Here is a 12,905-nt window from a genome sequence, read left to right as displayed (position 1 = left end):
CTTCATGCCACGACAGTCAACTTTAAACTAAATAAGCATTTGAAGAAAATGCTTGTACACTTTAAATAACACTGTGTTTCTATAAACCTATAATCTACAATGAAGGACCTGGGATTACATTCTCCAGACATGTGTCCCTCTCCTTTGGCACAGTAGGAGTCTTATTTATCAGGGACTGACATAATTCTTTCTCTGGATGTCTGTGCTATAAATGGTGTCCTCAGTACCTTCACAGAAGCTCCTTAAATGTCTGCTTGTGTTTCAGAATGGCAGTTACATCATATATCAATACATGATCTTCTCATAACAGATCACCTGCCCTTGTACATTCCAAACTTGACAAAATGTGGTATTTGATTCTAACCCATCACTCATGGGTAGTGTGACAACTCTTCAAAGAAAGAGTTGAACTCTATATAGCTCCTTTCTTACCTAAATGCTTTTTATGGACATCAATAATATAAACTCAGGTGAAGTTTTCTGAATTCAGCTTCCTTTTTTCATTAATTCTGATAAATAATTGACCAATTTTCTGGACTTGTGGTTCATTCATCTCTATAGTCAGTTCTGAGGATATTTCTTTTTAAACATATTTTCTGAGCTTCTCACTAGGTTGTGTGTTGTGGGTTAGGTTGTATTTAAGAATTCTCTTTTTTTCCTCTGTATCTGGATTAACCTTAGACTTTAAAATTGGCACTTAAGTGATGTTCAGTTCCAAATAATTGTAACATAGAACTGATTTTTGGATTACGACAATGCATTAAGGAGCAGACAGTAAAATCACATTGTGTCTCAGATTTAATTCATTTGATAGTTATTTGGGGACACCCATGGGTTCAGGAGGCTGAATCTCTTTGGGATACTAGTGTCTTTTTTTTTCTTTTCCCTTCCAAATACCTATCCTAATTTATTGTCTCAATGAAATGTGAAAGCCAAAATCTCAGTGGCCCTCATTTTAATTTCTACTCTAGTCCAAGGGTTCCACTTATTGGATTCCACTTCCAATTCCTAAGAGGGCATATAAGAAATTTTCTGGCTTGGGCAAAATTCTCCACAAAGTCATAGAGCTAATATGAACCTCAGAGATCATATAGTTCAATATCCTCATTTCACAGATGAGAAAACCAGGGTTTAGAAAGGTCAAGTGATCTGACCAAGGTCACTCAGCACATTAGCGGCAGAGCTAAGGCAAATCTCATCCTGTGTTCTGTTCATCACACCACACTCTCTGCTTTGTATATAGACCATCTTGCTGCTACCGTCTCCTATGTCTTATACTCTCGTGTATTTATCCTCCACTTCCCATGATTTGGCTATTTTCTGACCACCTATTTTATAGTTGGACCATACATTTTACCATGAAACTTACATTTTCACCTATTTGTAACTAATTGCCTTCATCGATTGCTGTATAAGGCTGATGCTCTTATGTTTGTTTACATCCATGGTTTCTGGTTTCTGCTTTTACCCTGACACTTAAATCCAGGGTATGTTGCCTAGGAAATGCCCTGGATATTAGTAGATACTCCCTTACTTCTTCCTTCCTAGATTCCTTACTCTCTTCTAATTTTCAACCCACTGCCAGTCCCAGACCCTTAACTTTGAGATATTTTTGGTTCTTCTAATCTTGGCCACTTTATGGATTTACTGTCGCTGTCCATGGTGCTGATATTAGCAAGAGTAGTGACTGGACAGCCTGAGTAGGGGATGCAGTTAAGTGTTCTCTATAACACATCTGATTATTTTGATGGACTATTTGACCAAAAAAAAAAAAAGTAAAATAATAATTAAGATTATAAATATTCATATATACTTAACAGACATGTCAAAATTGGTTCCCCTTTTTAATGATTTAAGTGGGTGGTGGCTAGTGATATGTTGGTAAATGTTTAAAATCTCTAAGCATTTTTCAGAGAAAACAAACATGACTTGTGTTTTCTAATTTCCACGATATAAATAGTTCTCCCACCATGGCTGACTTCAAGCGACTCACGAGATGGCACTGAATACGAAAGTGGGAGGACATATACACAATCAGGTGCTATGAACTAGTGTGCAAGCTGACTCTATCACACCATTGATCATAGTTCAATATCACATCTCAAGTTGCCCAAACTGCATCTTACCCAAGGTGTGGCATACCTAAAGTGGTTCAGGGCAAAAACATCTGGAAGGAAATGTCCCTAAGGTAAAGCCATCTAGTGAGATCTGAGTGTAAAGCCAAGAGAACAATACACATCTAGAACACAACAAGGCAGACACAGTTACTCAAAAAAGAACAAATATAGATATTTTTATAAGTATTTAAAAAAGGAGTAGTGGATTAGGATATACCTGAGCTTGGTGCTGTAGAAAAAAAGTTGGAGATCGATCTGTCCTCATGATCTCTGGTGGGTGGGGTGTAAGGACATTACATGGACTTATAGGTACATGGACAAGAAAAGCACCCACCATGTGTCCAGGGGCAATATTTTCTCAGCTCTGGATCTGAAGGGTGATATACAAGTTCTAGGAAGTCTGTTGAAGTTCATTTTGCAATTGCACATAAAATTTCATTTTTGTAAACACTATTTTTATTTCCAGTTTATTTTTAAATTGAAAAGCTATTTTAATATTGTGACAATGATAATAATTGGGACTCTCTTTGCGTTATAAATAATAGAGACCAACCCAACCTAGAAAAATGAGACATTAATTGGGAGGGAATTTGTCATACTTCACAGAGACACTAAAAGGACAAGAATTCACTTGAGATGCAAGAACAGTCTGTACTAAGAATGTGACAATATCAAGGCTGTTATTTGTCTCTTATCTCTTCTTCACTTGGGTGTCAGCTACGTTCCTCCACCTCTCCAAAGTCTCCATTTCTCCACATAGCAGAGAACTAGGTATGTCTCCACATTTGGAACTTATAGCCACAGCAGGGGGAAAATGATTGAACCCTTTTCATTCCAGATCCAAGAATCTCAAAGAACAGATTCAATGTCTTAAATATAGCAACATTTTTCTCCTGTGACTAACCAACTATTGTCAAGGTGTAAGATAACATGAGAACCATGTAGCAGGAGAGGAAGTTCCCAGGCAAGGGATGTTGTTGGGCTGGAAATCCAATAGGTGTCTACCCTGACATCTATTTCTACATGTCAGATGATTGCACCACGGTACTAGAGCTCTCCGGATGTGACTCTTAACAAACTATAATTGATAATGAGTAAAGGCTCTCATAAAACCAAATACTTGGAGCGACTCACTGAGTTTTTTTAAAGTACTGCTACTGAGTACTGGGCCATTTTTTCCAGACCTGTTTGGGCATCAGATTCATATGAAGGCCTTTAAAGATGTTCAAATTCTCAAGCCCATACCATTCTTATTTAATTAAAATACTTTAATATGGGCCTAGAAATGTGTTTCTTAAGCCACTCTCCCCCAGATGGTTCTGGTGCACCCAGACAATGGATATTTGTTTGTTGACTGACATTCAGAAATTCACACTCTGGGGTGTAAACATATTTGTGCATCAGGATCTCAAAGGAAGTGGAAGTTTAAAAAACTGAGATACAGGAGGGGAGTGTGTAGTGACGTTTAGATCAGGAAAAGCAATTACTCCCTCACATGACTCATTATAGGCATACCTTTCCTTACTCAAAACCTGTAGGGCTAGTTGTGTTTCAGAATTCAGAATTTTTTTGATTTCCAAATGTCGGTTTCCGTGTTACATCTACCTCCAATTTTAAAAAGCATGATGGAAAATATTTATTGAGCACTTGCTTTGTGCCTGTCATTATCTCATTCCCACAATAACTCCACGAGGGAAGTACCATTTGTTTGACTGCTTTTCAGATGAGGAAACTGAGACATAAAGAGGTTAAGAAATGTGCATCATGTCACACAGTGAGGAGGTTTCCAAGCTGGAATGGAAGCCAATGTACCATGTTAACTCCTGCCATGAGTCGCAAAATAGTTCTTCCCATGGGCTTTGCACTCAATGGGTCTGTGCTTGTGGGGAGGAAAGATTTGTTCTACATCGTCAAGGGTTACAGCTTTGGACAAGGTCCCCTAACCAGATGGTTTCCAACTGGTATCAAAAATGATGCTATCAGTGATGTAATCCCTTGGAGGAAAGAAGAAAATAAGTTCTTAAGACTTGACAGTATGAATAGGTTTACCAGATGTATTCCCATTATAAAAGGAAGGTAGTCAGAGCTTTTGGGAGAGACAGAGAGACAGAGAGAGAGAGAGAGAGAGGAGGTAATGAAAATAAAGATAGGAGGGGTATCACTGAAAACATAGGAGGTGGGGGAGGCAGTCTTAAAAGAGAGAGCTGGAAAGCAAAGACCGGCTTTGCCAATTTCACAATTTGGCTTCCAGACCACATAGATTTTGTCAGTTTGGGACTTTCTCTGGCTACTAGACATATCAGATACAAAGTTAGAAGCCCTTGTTAAGAATAAAACGATACAGGAAAAGGACGGACACCTCCAGAATGTACTTTAAATGATTTTATTATGTCCCAAGCAGTTCATCCATATTGTGGATTTTGTCCATCAGGAGCAAGGTCCTTCTTTGAGAAAGAACAAGGCCCCACATCCACCCGGAAGGGCTTGGCTGGAAGGTCAAAGCATGTGTCCATCCTTAACTCATGCTATCTTACAAAGTCTTTTTTCTTTGGCTTTACAAGCCTGTGTGTCTGCTTTTATTCCGTCTCTTATCATGGCTCCGAGGCTGTCTCCCCTCCACACCCCAAGTGAATCACTTTCTCTTGTGTCTCCCTGTCTGACTTCTTAGCCTCAATATTTCTGCCTTCTTCCTTTGCTCTCTGCAGGAAACCGAAGTCTCAGATTTCACCTCTACCTGAAGCCTGACATCTTTTCAGCACATATCCGAACATCCAAGAATTCCTCAGACTCTAGTTTCCTCCAGCACATGTGCTTGTCAGCAGCCATCGCGAAGGGCACCCAGCTCAGGGCAGCACTCAGAAACGATTCAGAGAGGGCCAGAACAGAGCATGGGGGTAGGTAGGACAAGGGCCCCCTACAGGCTGCCTGGCACCAAGAGCAGATTTGCCTGCTTACGGTGCAGGTTTTTATCCATCCAAAAGTTTTGTTTTGTCCATTGAGGTGGGGGTCACCACGTGCCTTTGCTGCTTTGACCCAATGTGCCTTATGTATGATGAAAATGACATTTTGCACTTCTAAAAAGAGATGCTTATCATTGAAGGGCACAATACTGAATGCTCTCTAGTGCCAAAATTAAAGATGGGAGAAGAAATACAGAGAAGGCTAATTGGTTCCCCCAGGAAATGCAGCAGGTCAGCAAGTAACAAAATGGGGCATTACAAAGCAAGCTTTTGGGGCTCTGGCGCTCTGCTGGAAGGAGCCTGCAGTTTTGGTTCCCTTCATGTCCCACAAAAACTGCCCAAAGCTACCCTGCCGGTTAGTGGCAGAGCCTGTGTTCCAAGCACCAGTCTAATTCCCAGGCCAATACTCTTTCAACTACATGCCCAATTTTCTCATTCTGAAAACCGGGAAGGTAGAAGGAAGATAGGACTTCTTGTGGAAGTCATTCACCAGGGGCTTTGGGAGGAAAGAACTAGAGCCCTCTGGAGGGACCTTCTCCTCCAGCCCCCGGGACGTTGCTGGCACTTGAAGGCATGGGAACAGAGAACCTCCCTGAGGAGACCACACATGGGACAGCCCTACTAGCTGTAATTCTTCAGCAGGGGTAATGAGAGGTGAAAGGGAGAGAAGGGGGGGGGGCATGACTCAGAGTGCAGGAAGGTTTGACTCTTGACCCGAGAGCTGAGGGTAGCTAGGGAGTGTTGTGAAGTGTGGATGGCGCTTGGACGGCATGTGGGGGTGGCAGGAGGTGGCTGGAGCAGGCAGTGAGGGTGCACCGAGGCGGGGCTCTGGGCAGGGGTGCTGGACCACTCCCTGAAGCACAAGGTGAAGCCCTGCAGTGGCCCTGGCCCCGGAGCCTCTGGCTGAGACAGAGGACACGCAGCAGATTCAGCCCAGGCTCTGAGGGGGGCTGACCATCCCCTCATTGGACTGGGGGAGCTGCTGGGGCCACATTCCTGCTGGAGCAAAGGGGGACAGAGCTGAGGACTCCCTGGGGGCTGGAGTCTGAGAAGAGCCTTGAGGCTTTGCAAAGGCCAGAGCAATCAATAGAGCATAATTTGGGGGTGGAGAAGAAAGGAGGCAAAGTGAGAGAGAAAGCAGGCTCAGTGCCACAAGAGCTGAAAACAGATGGCTAGACTTCCCTCTCTTCCCCCAGCCCTTTCCCTCAGGGCATCTGAGAGCAAGACAGCCGCCTCTCCCTCTCCGGCTGAACATCTGCATGCCCTCTTTCTTTTCCCCTCCCTCCCTCCCCAGCCTCTCTCTCTCACTTTGCCTTCCCCCTCCCCCACCCCTCCCTCTTCCACCACTGATTACACCCTGGAGCAGCTGTGTTTTGTTTTGCCCTCTCCAATTTTCTTATTATCAACATTTAGCTGCATTTCTTCCCCATGCAAGTGGCTGTCCCCACTGACACAGGTATACAAGGGGCACAAGAAGCCCCTCTTTCCTGAGGACAATCTTTGTGGCACCTTTCTGCAACACTACCTGAAATTCTGCCTGGCAGCATTTTTCTGTGTGTGTGTGTGCGTGTGTGTGTGTGTGTGTGTGTGGAGGCTGGACGGAATATTGCTGTTGGTTTGCCCAAGAAAGGCTTGCCCCTTCTCCTGCCTGGCCCTGCTCTAGACAGGAATATTCCTTTCTTGGGACACCTTTACTCTCCCCTGCACTGCCCTGCCTGATCCACAGCATGGTGGGGCTGTAAAGCATGAAGCGTCAAGGTTGGAGGCTGAGGGCACTCGCACCATTTGTGTCCCGGTATCTCTACAGACATCTGTGGAATCAACCATTCTGCTCTCCTTGAACTGCCTTTGCAAAATGCAAACGCATGATCCAGGGGTGTCCTTAAAACCTGTTAGCACTTACTTGATGAAATTGTTAGCCTCAGCTCCCTAACGGGGTCCTGACTTAGGCTTCAAAAGAGAGAAACGCATGCAGGGATACAGGGTGGAGGACGGAGAGGTACGAGGAGCTCCCTGGGAGCACCTGGTTAATACCACAGGAGAACTAGAGAGAAGGCACTGGGGGACCATTTTGCACACTTTATCACCCTGCCTAGGACCACCAGCCCAGCCCTGGCACCTCTCCCAAGAACTGGACATTTTTGCTTCTGTGTCCACTATCCTTCAAAATGAAGCATTGCTTCTTTTGCCGGTGATAGTACATCACCCTTTCTTCCTTCTGCCGTGCGTCGTGGGCAACTGTTGATGGCTCCAGCTCCCGCTAAGTTCAGATGGTTCTACAGCCTGAGTGAGAAGCAGTGTGGTTCTGAGGTAGGATGAGCTTGGGTTCAGGACTGAGGCAGGCTTGACATCTGCTGTCAGCTTTGCCCCCTGAAATCACCAAACAGCCACTTTCCGTATGTAAAATGGAAATGCTTGAGGAGATACAGGCATTTGAACGATACAGAGCCCTCATCTGTCTTGAGATCCCTCTCCTCCATAGGTCTAACATATCACAGAGGCACAACAGTATTGAATCAACTAGCAGAAGCATATAGTAGGGCTGTAAAAAATGAAAATAGAATTTTTAGTATAGGGAGCATAATCAATACAGCCCCATCTTCTCATTCAAGGCTATATGCAAACAATGCTGGGAAGCAGCCACGGGGGGTCTACTCCACGAGACAGTCCTCCCCCACTGGGTGTTGTGCTCACCTCCCCAGTGTCCAGGCCCGGCACCACCACTGCATATTGACCTCCATGATCAGTGGGGATTAACAGCACCCCCCACCCCAGCACCCTTTCCCTTACCACAATGACTGAGCGAATGTAGCTTAATCCATCCACTGGCTGACATTATTCTTACCAGAGGGGTTGGTTCAGGGTGGTTCAATCATCCTGACTCCCAGACCCCTTGTTGATAGTTGTAGACAGCCAGTGGCTAGACCTGAACAAAGACACCCCTGAATGCTGCTGGCTACTGTGTGAGAAGCCAGGCTTTAGAGAGCGTCAACCCCCAGGGACAGAGAAAGAGGAGAAGAGAACCTAGGTCCCTGAGAACATGGCCCTGGGTCCAACTGAGATGCTGGATCAAAGAGTCCTGAAGTCCACCCACTTCTGGCACTTTCAGCCATGGGACCTTATATGTTCACTTATTGTTTATACCAGTTTCAATCAGGGTCTCCGTTACTGGCAACCAAAAACATCCTCTTCCATCTGATTCTGAACACTGATGTTTCCCCTACATTTTTGGCTCAGATATCTGAGTGTCTCAACTGGGAGAGACAGCCTGCCTCAATTCTGATTCTTGGCCTTGCCACCTACTTGCTGAGCTTGCTTCGCACAGATCTAGGCCTCGGGTTATGAATTTCAACTTGGTGACACCAACCACACACACCTTCCTCATTCATTCATTCATTCATTCATCCATTCATTCACTCACTGAAAAAATCGCTATGAAATCTTCATTATGTACCAGGCACAGGGGTGGGAAAGAGAAATAGGAAAGAAAGCAAGAACTTCACCCTTAAATGGCATGTAGATACCATGCGCAACTTATCCGTGCCAGGGGTGTTTTATCTGTGAATTCCTCCGTGGAAATGTTTCTTTGTGGTTCCATAGGGCACTGCTGTGGAACGTTTGCCTGAAATTCTCAAAGACCACACGAGAGTCAAGAACTTCAGCTGGAGGCAAATTGAGTGAGACCCACCGTCCCTTCCTCAGGAAGCTGGCTTGCAGTTGGGAAGGCAATAGCCTTCCAAACATCAAGGATGGAGGGCAGGCAGAGTTGTACCTGATCAAGCCATAAATTAAATCTAATTAAACATCACCCTGTTTCATGAGCCCCTTGGTCTAGAAAGGGAGTCAAGAAGCCTCCAGTCCTCAGGCGGGTTTGCAAATGACTCTCCCTTTTCATAAAAGACTACATTCAGCAGTCTCTGAAGCCCAGCTATGATTATAATTCCCACCCTGGAGTCATGGCTATTAGGAGTAGGTTTTGGGGCACCTGGATGGCTCAGTTGGTTAAGCATCCAGCCTTGGCTCAGCTCATGATCTCATGGTTCATGAGTTCAAGCCCTGCATCAGGATCCAGGCTGACAGTGTGGAACTTACTTGAAATTCTCGCTCTCTCCTCTCTCTCTCTGCCCCTCCCCCACTTGCACTTTCTCTCTCTCTCTCTCTCAAAATAAACTCAAAAAAAAATGAGTAAGTTTTGAAAACTGGAGGCCTAGGCAAAGCCCCAGAAGCCTAACACACAGGTCCACAGTTTTACAATTTAGTCAATATTCCATTTTTCTAGCTCCCCCTGCTTTGATCTCACACCCATCTGCATCTCTATTTCGGCATTCACAGCCCAATCCAGTGATACTGCTACTCCTGTACCATTCTCCACCCGCCCGGGGCCTATCCCACCCTTGGTAGCAGGAAGAAGCAGGCCTTCGCTTACACAGAAGAAAATACCAGCAAACTCTGACACAGTGCATTCTGTGCACCAGCCAGGTCCTAGATTTCATCCTTGCTACAGTGTCATAAGATGATTCCATTATCTTCCCTTTACAGTCAAGAAAACTGAGGCACCAGAAGTTGAAGTAGCTTGCTTGTGGCCGTCACGTAGCTAGGAAGGGCAAGAGATGGGATTTCAAGCAGGCAGTTGGACTCAGGGCTTCTTGCGCTTGGCCACGTGATGCTGTGCCTGTTTGTAGACACTCAGTGCAAGTGCGTGGAATTAAATTAAAGTTAACAGGAGCGGCCTTTCTAGCAGATTGTAATAGCAGAAGTTCACGGTCCTCTGATGTCCCCCAGCCTCTCACTGCTCAGTAGATGCTGAACATCAGGAGGAGAGGCAGTTCAGGAGTAGGAAATTGGAAGTAAGTTTCCTAAAAGAGAACAGGCATCTTTTTAATTGAACATTTCTCTCAGGCCTTTTCGATGCCTGTCACAGAAAGCCATGCTATTCTAAGTGCAAGTCTGATGTACTTATACTCATGGCAGAACCCTGACCTTGAGCAGGTCACCTACCTCTTTGGGCATCCATTTGCTATAATATGTTGTGGCGGCTTTAAATCATGGCCACGAAGTCTTTGACATGCCTCCATGAGGAGGTAGAGTCTGTGTCCCCTCTCACTGAATCTGTGGTCTGGGGAGGAGGCTGTGGCTGCTCTGGCCAAAGCACTGGGGACAGAAAGAACACTAGGTGACCTCCAAGGCTGGATTATAAGGGCATACGGTTTCCACCTTGGTTGCTAGAAACACTCATTCTTGGAGCCTTCAACCTCCTTGCGAGAAGTCTGAGGAGGTGGAGATCACCACGCTGGAAAGGCCACAGGTCAACATGCTGCTCTCTAGTCCCAACTAAGCCCATCCCCAAGCCACACCAGCTCAGCCACCTCATGGACGGGCCCCGCAGCCCCGGCTTTTTCAGTCACGGAAGTCACGCCAGCTGAGAGCCTCACATCATGGTGCCGACAGCCTCCTGTCCCACAGAATCTGCGAGCATGATCCATGGCGGTGGTTTTGTGCCACTAAGTTTGGAGGTGTTTGCTTATGCAGTAAAAGGTAACCGGGACGTGGGGGTACCTACCTATTCGTTTGGATTCGATGAGATAATATGGGAACACACTCCACTTGGAGACTGCCTGTGGCATAGTTTTTTTTTTTTTAAATGCCATATTGACCCAGTTCTAAAGCCTTGATGAGAGTCAGGTCCGGTTCGCTTTTGAGTAATGGGTTAAGTCCACAGCCCCACCCACCTCCCTCATTGGGGCTCCTACTCTAGGTCACTGTGCACCTGCTCTAATCCCCCCACACCTGCCGGTCCAGGCACCAAACCACCAGAGAGCCCCCATGCCCGGGAGCCCGATGAAATTGTTCAGACTGGCCAATACAGAACCTGTTTACCCTGCCTCGCCCCTAACTTCTCTCAAAAACCACACTAAAGGCTCCTGGCCAGCACCCTCCTCCCCCCATTCTGCCTTACAACCCACCATCGCTTCCCCTGAGTGGCCCTGCGTGGCCTGCTACGTGCTCCCAGGGGGTCTGGGAATAACAAACTGTAAAAATTTCCAGTTTTTCTCACTTGCTCTGTGTCCGGCTTCACCACACCGGACCCAGGCAATATGGTTGAAATGGCCCCATACAATGTGCCGTCAGTCTGGGCTACCTTTTCCTCTTCTCTCTTCCTCCCATTTCCTTATTCTGTTACGAGCAAGCAACAGCTGCATTTCTGGGAAGGCACATACAACCAACTTGATTGGAAGACAAAATAGGAGAAGGGCAGTTCTGCAGGAGAGGCCTAAGGAACATGCATGGAAAGGAGACTGGGCGGTCTCCAGGTGGGCTGGATCGGGGCTTCGGGAGCCAGAGTGGCCCGGTGGGGGCAGGAGGAAAGGTCGCAAGATGATCTATGGGTCCCTAACCCTAACCTGCCGTGCACGCTGTAGGGGGTAAACTCCGTAAAACTTCATGTCCTTCACACTGGGAACAGCATCTAATCCTCAGGGCATCCACCATAAGGAATGGCATCCTTTCCCAGTGCCCCCCCCCATGCACACAGCACATGCACGCCCACGGGCAAACACCCACGGTTAAAGTCTGAAGGGCTTTTTATTTCTCTCAGAAAGTCAACGTTTCTTCTGTTGGATTTTGCAGAGGCACGTGCAGGGGTGTGCACATGAATCACCTGCGGGTCTCGCTGAAACGCAGACTCTCGGTCAGCAGATCGCAGTGGGGTCCGATGAGGTCCTGCCTTGTTATCCAGCTCCCAGGTGAGGCTGATGCTGCTGGTTCCAGACCGCACGTTGAGCAGCGAGGAATTTGCGAACCTTCGGGATCCAGTGCACCAGAGCCAAACGGCCCAGAGGCCCCGTTGAGGCTGTTTTCGCTGAAGCAGGGTGGTTCCAGTTCTGAGGAAAGCTTCTCATCACCCCTGGTTAGCCCTGCAGCAACTCTGACCACCTCCCTCTCTCCCTCTCCCCTACCCCAACAAAACAGGATGAATGAGACCTTGGGTGCTTGGCCCTGTTTCTCTAGGACCCTGCAGTGGGGAAGCAGCTTTCTCCCATGTGCCCATCCAAGGTTTCCCTTCCAGCCTGTCCCCTCCTGCCATCTCTCCCCAGAGCTGACTTTCCCACCTTAGGTAGTTGCTACCTGCCTTGTGTGAGAGGAAGAAATGCTGCCTGTGGTTCACACCTCACCCCTCACCACCGTCACCCCTAGGCCGGGGACTACGGCCCTGGACTGATGTCATTATCTCCTGAGAAGTTCATTTCCCGGAGGCTTCTTCTACTTCCACCAGGGAAACCTTTCTGGAGAGAAGGCATCTTTGCTTTTTAAAATCTAAGGGCGGGGGGGGGGGGGGGGATGTTGGAGATATGAAAAGAATCAGGTGAAGGACTCCCAAGTCCACCCCCAAGTGATTCTGAATTTCTTTAATTGCCTGACCCCTAGAAGTCATTGTCCATGCCTTACAGAATTCAGAGTTAGCTATTATTATGCAAATGTGAGGTGTCCGGTTCCATCTCCAGCCGCTGCCCCAGTTGCTTGTTGGATTCTGCTTTGGAGAAGATAAAGAAAAGAATGTCTGGACCCTGAATGGGGGAGATTTGATTGTCAGGTGATAATTAGCACTCACTGGCAGGGCTCCCCAAATAGACTCCTAGAATCAAAAGGCTAGTTCCAACAAAGATGAATTTATACTGGTTCAGTGTGTCCAAGGAGGCTTGGAGAAACCACTTAGAGAGCAGTCTTCGGAGAAATCTATTGAATTTACTCTGTCTCGTGTTCAATGAGCACTTTCAACAAGCTTTCTGCTTACCCTTCTAGGAGATGGTCAATGCCCTGGATGGTTACT

The sequence above is a fragment of the Felis catus genome, chromosome D3 (genome assembly GCF_018350175.1).
Source record: "Felis catus isolate Fca126 chromosome D3, F.catus_Fca126_mat1.0, whole genome shotgun sequence".
NCBI classification, from domain to species: Eukaryota; Metazoa; Chordata; class Mammalia; order Carnivora; family Felidae; genus Felis; species Felis catus.
Note: the sequence above shows the minus strand (reverse complement) of the source record.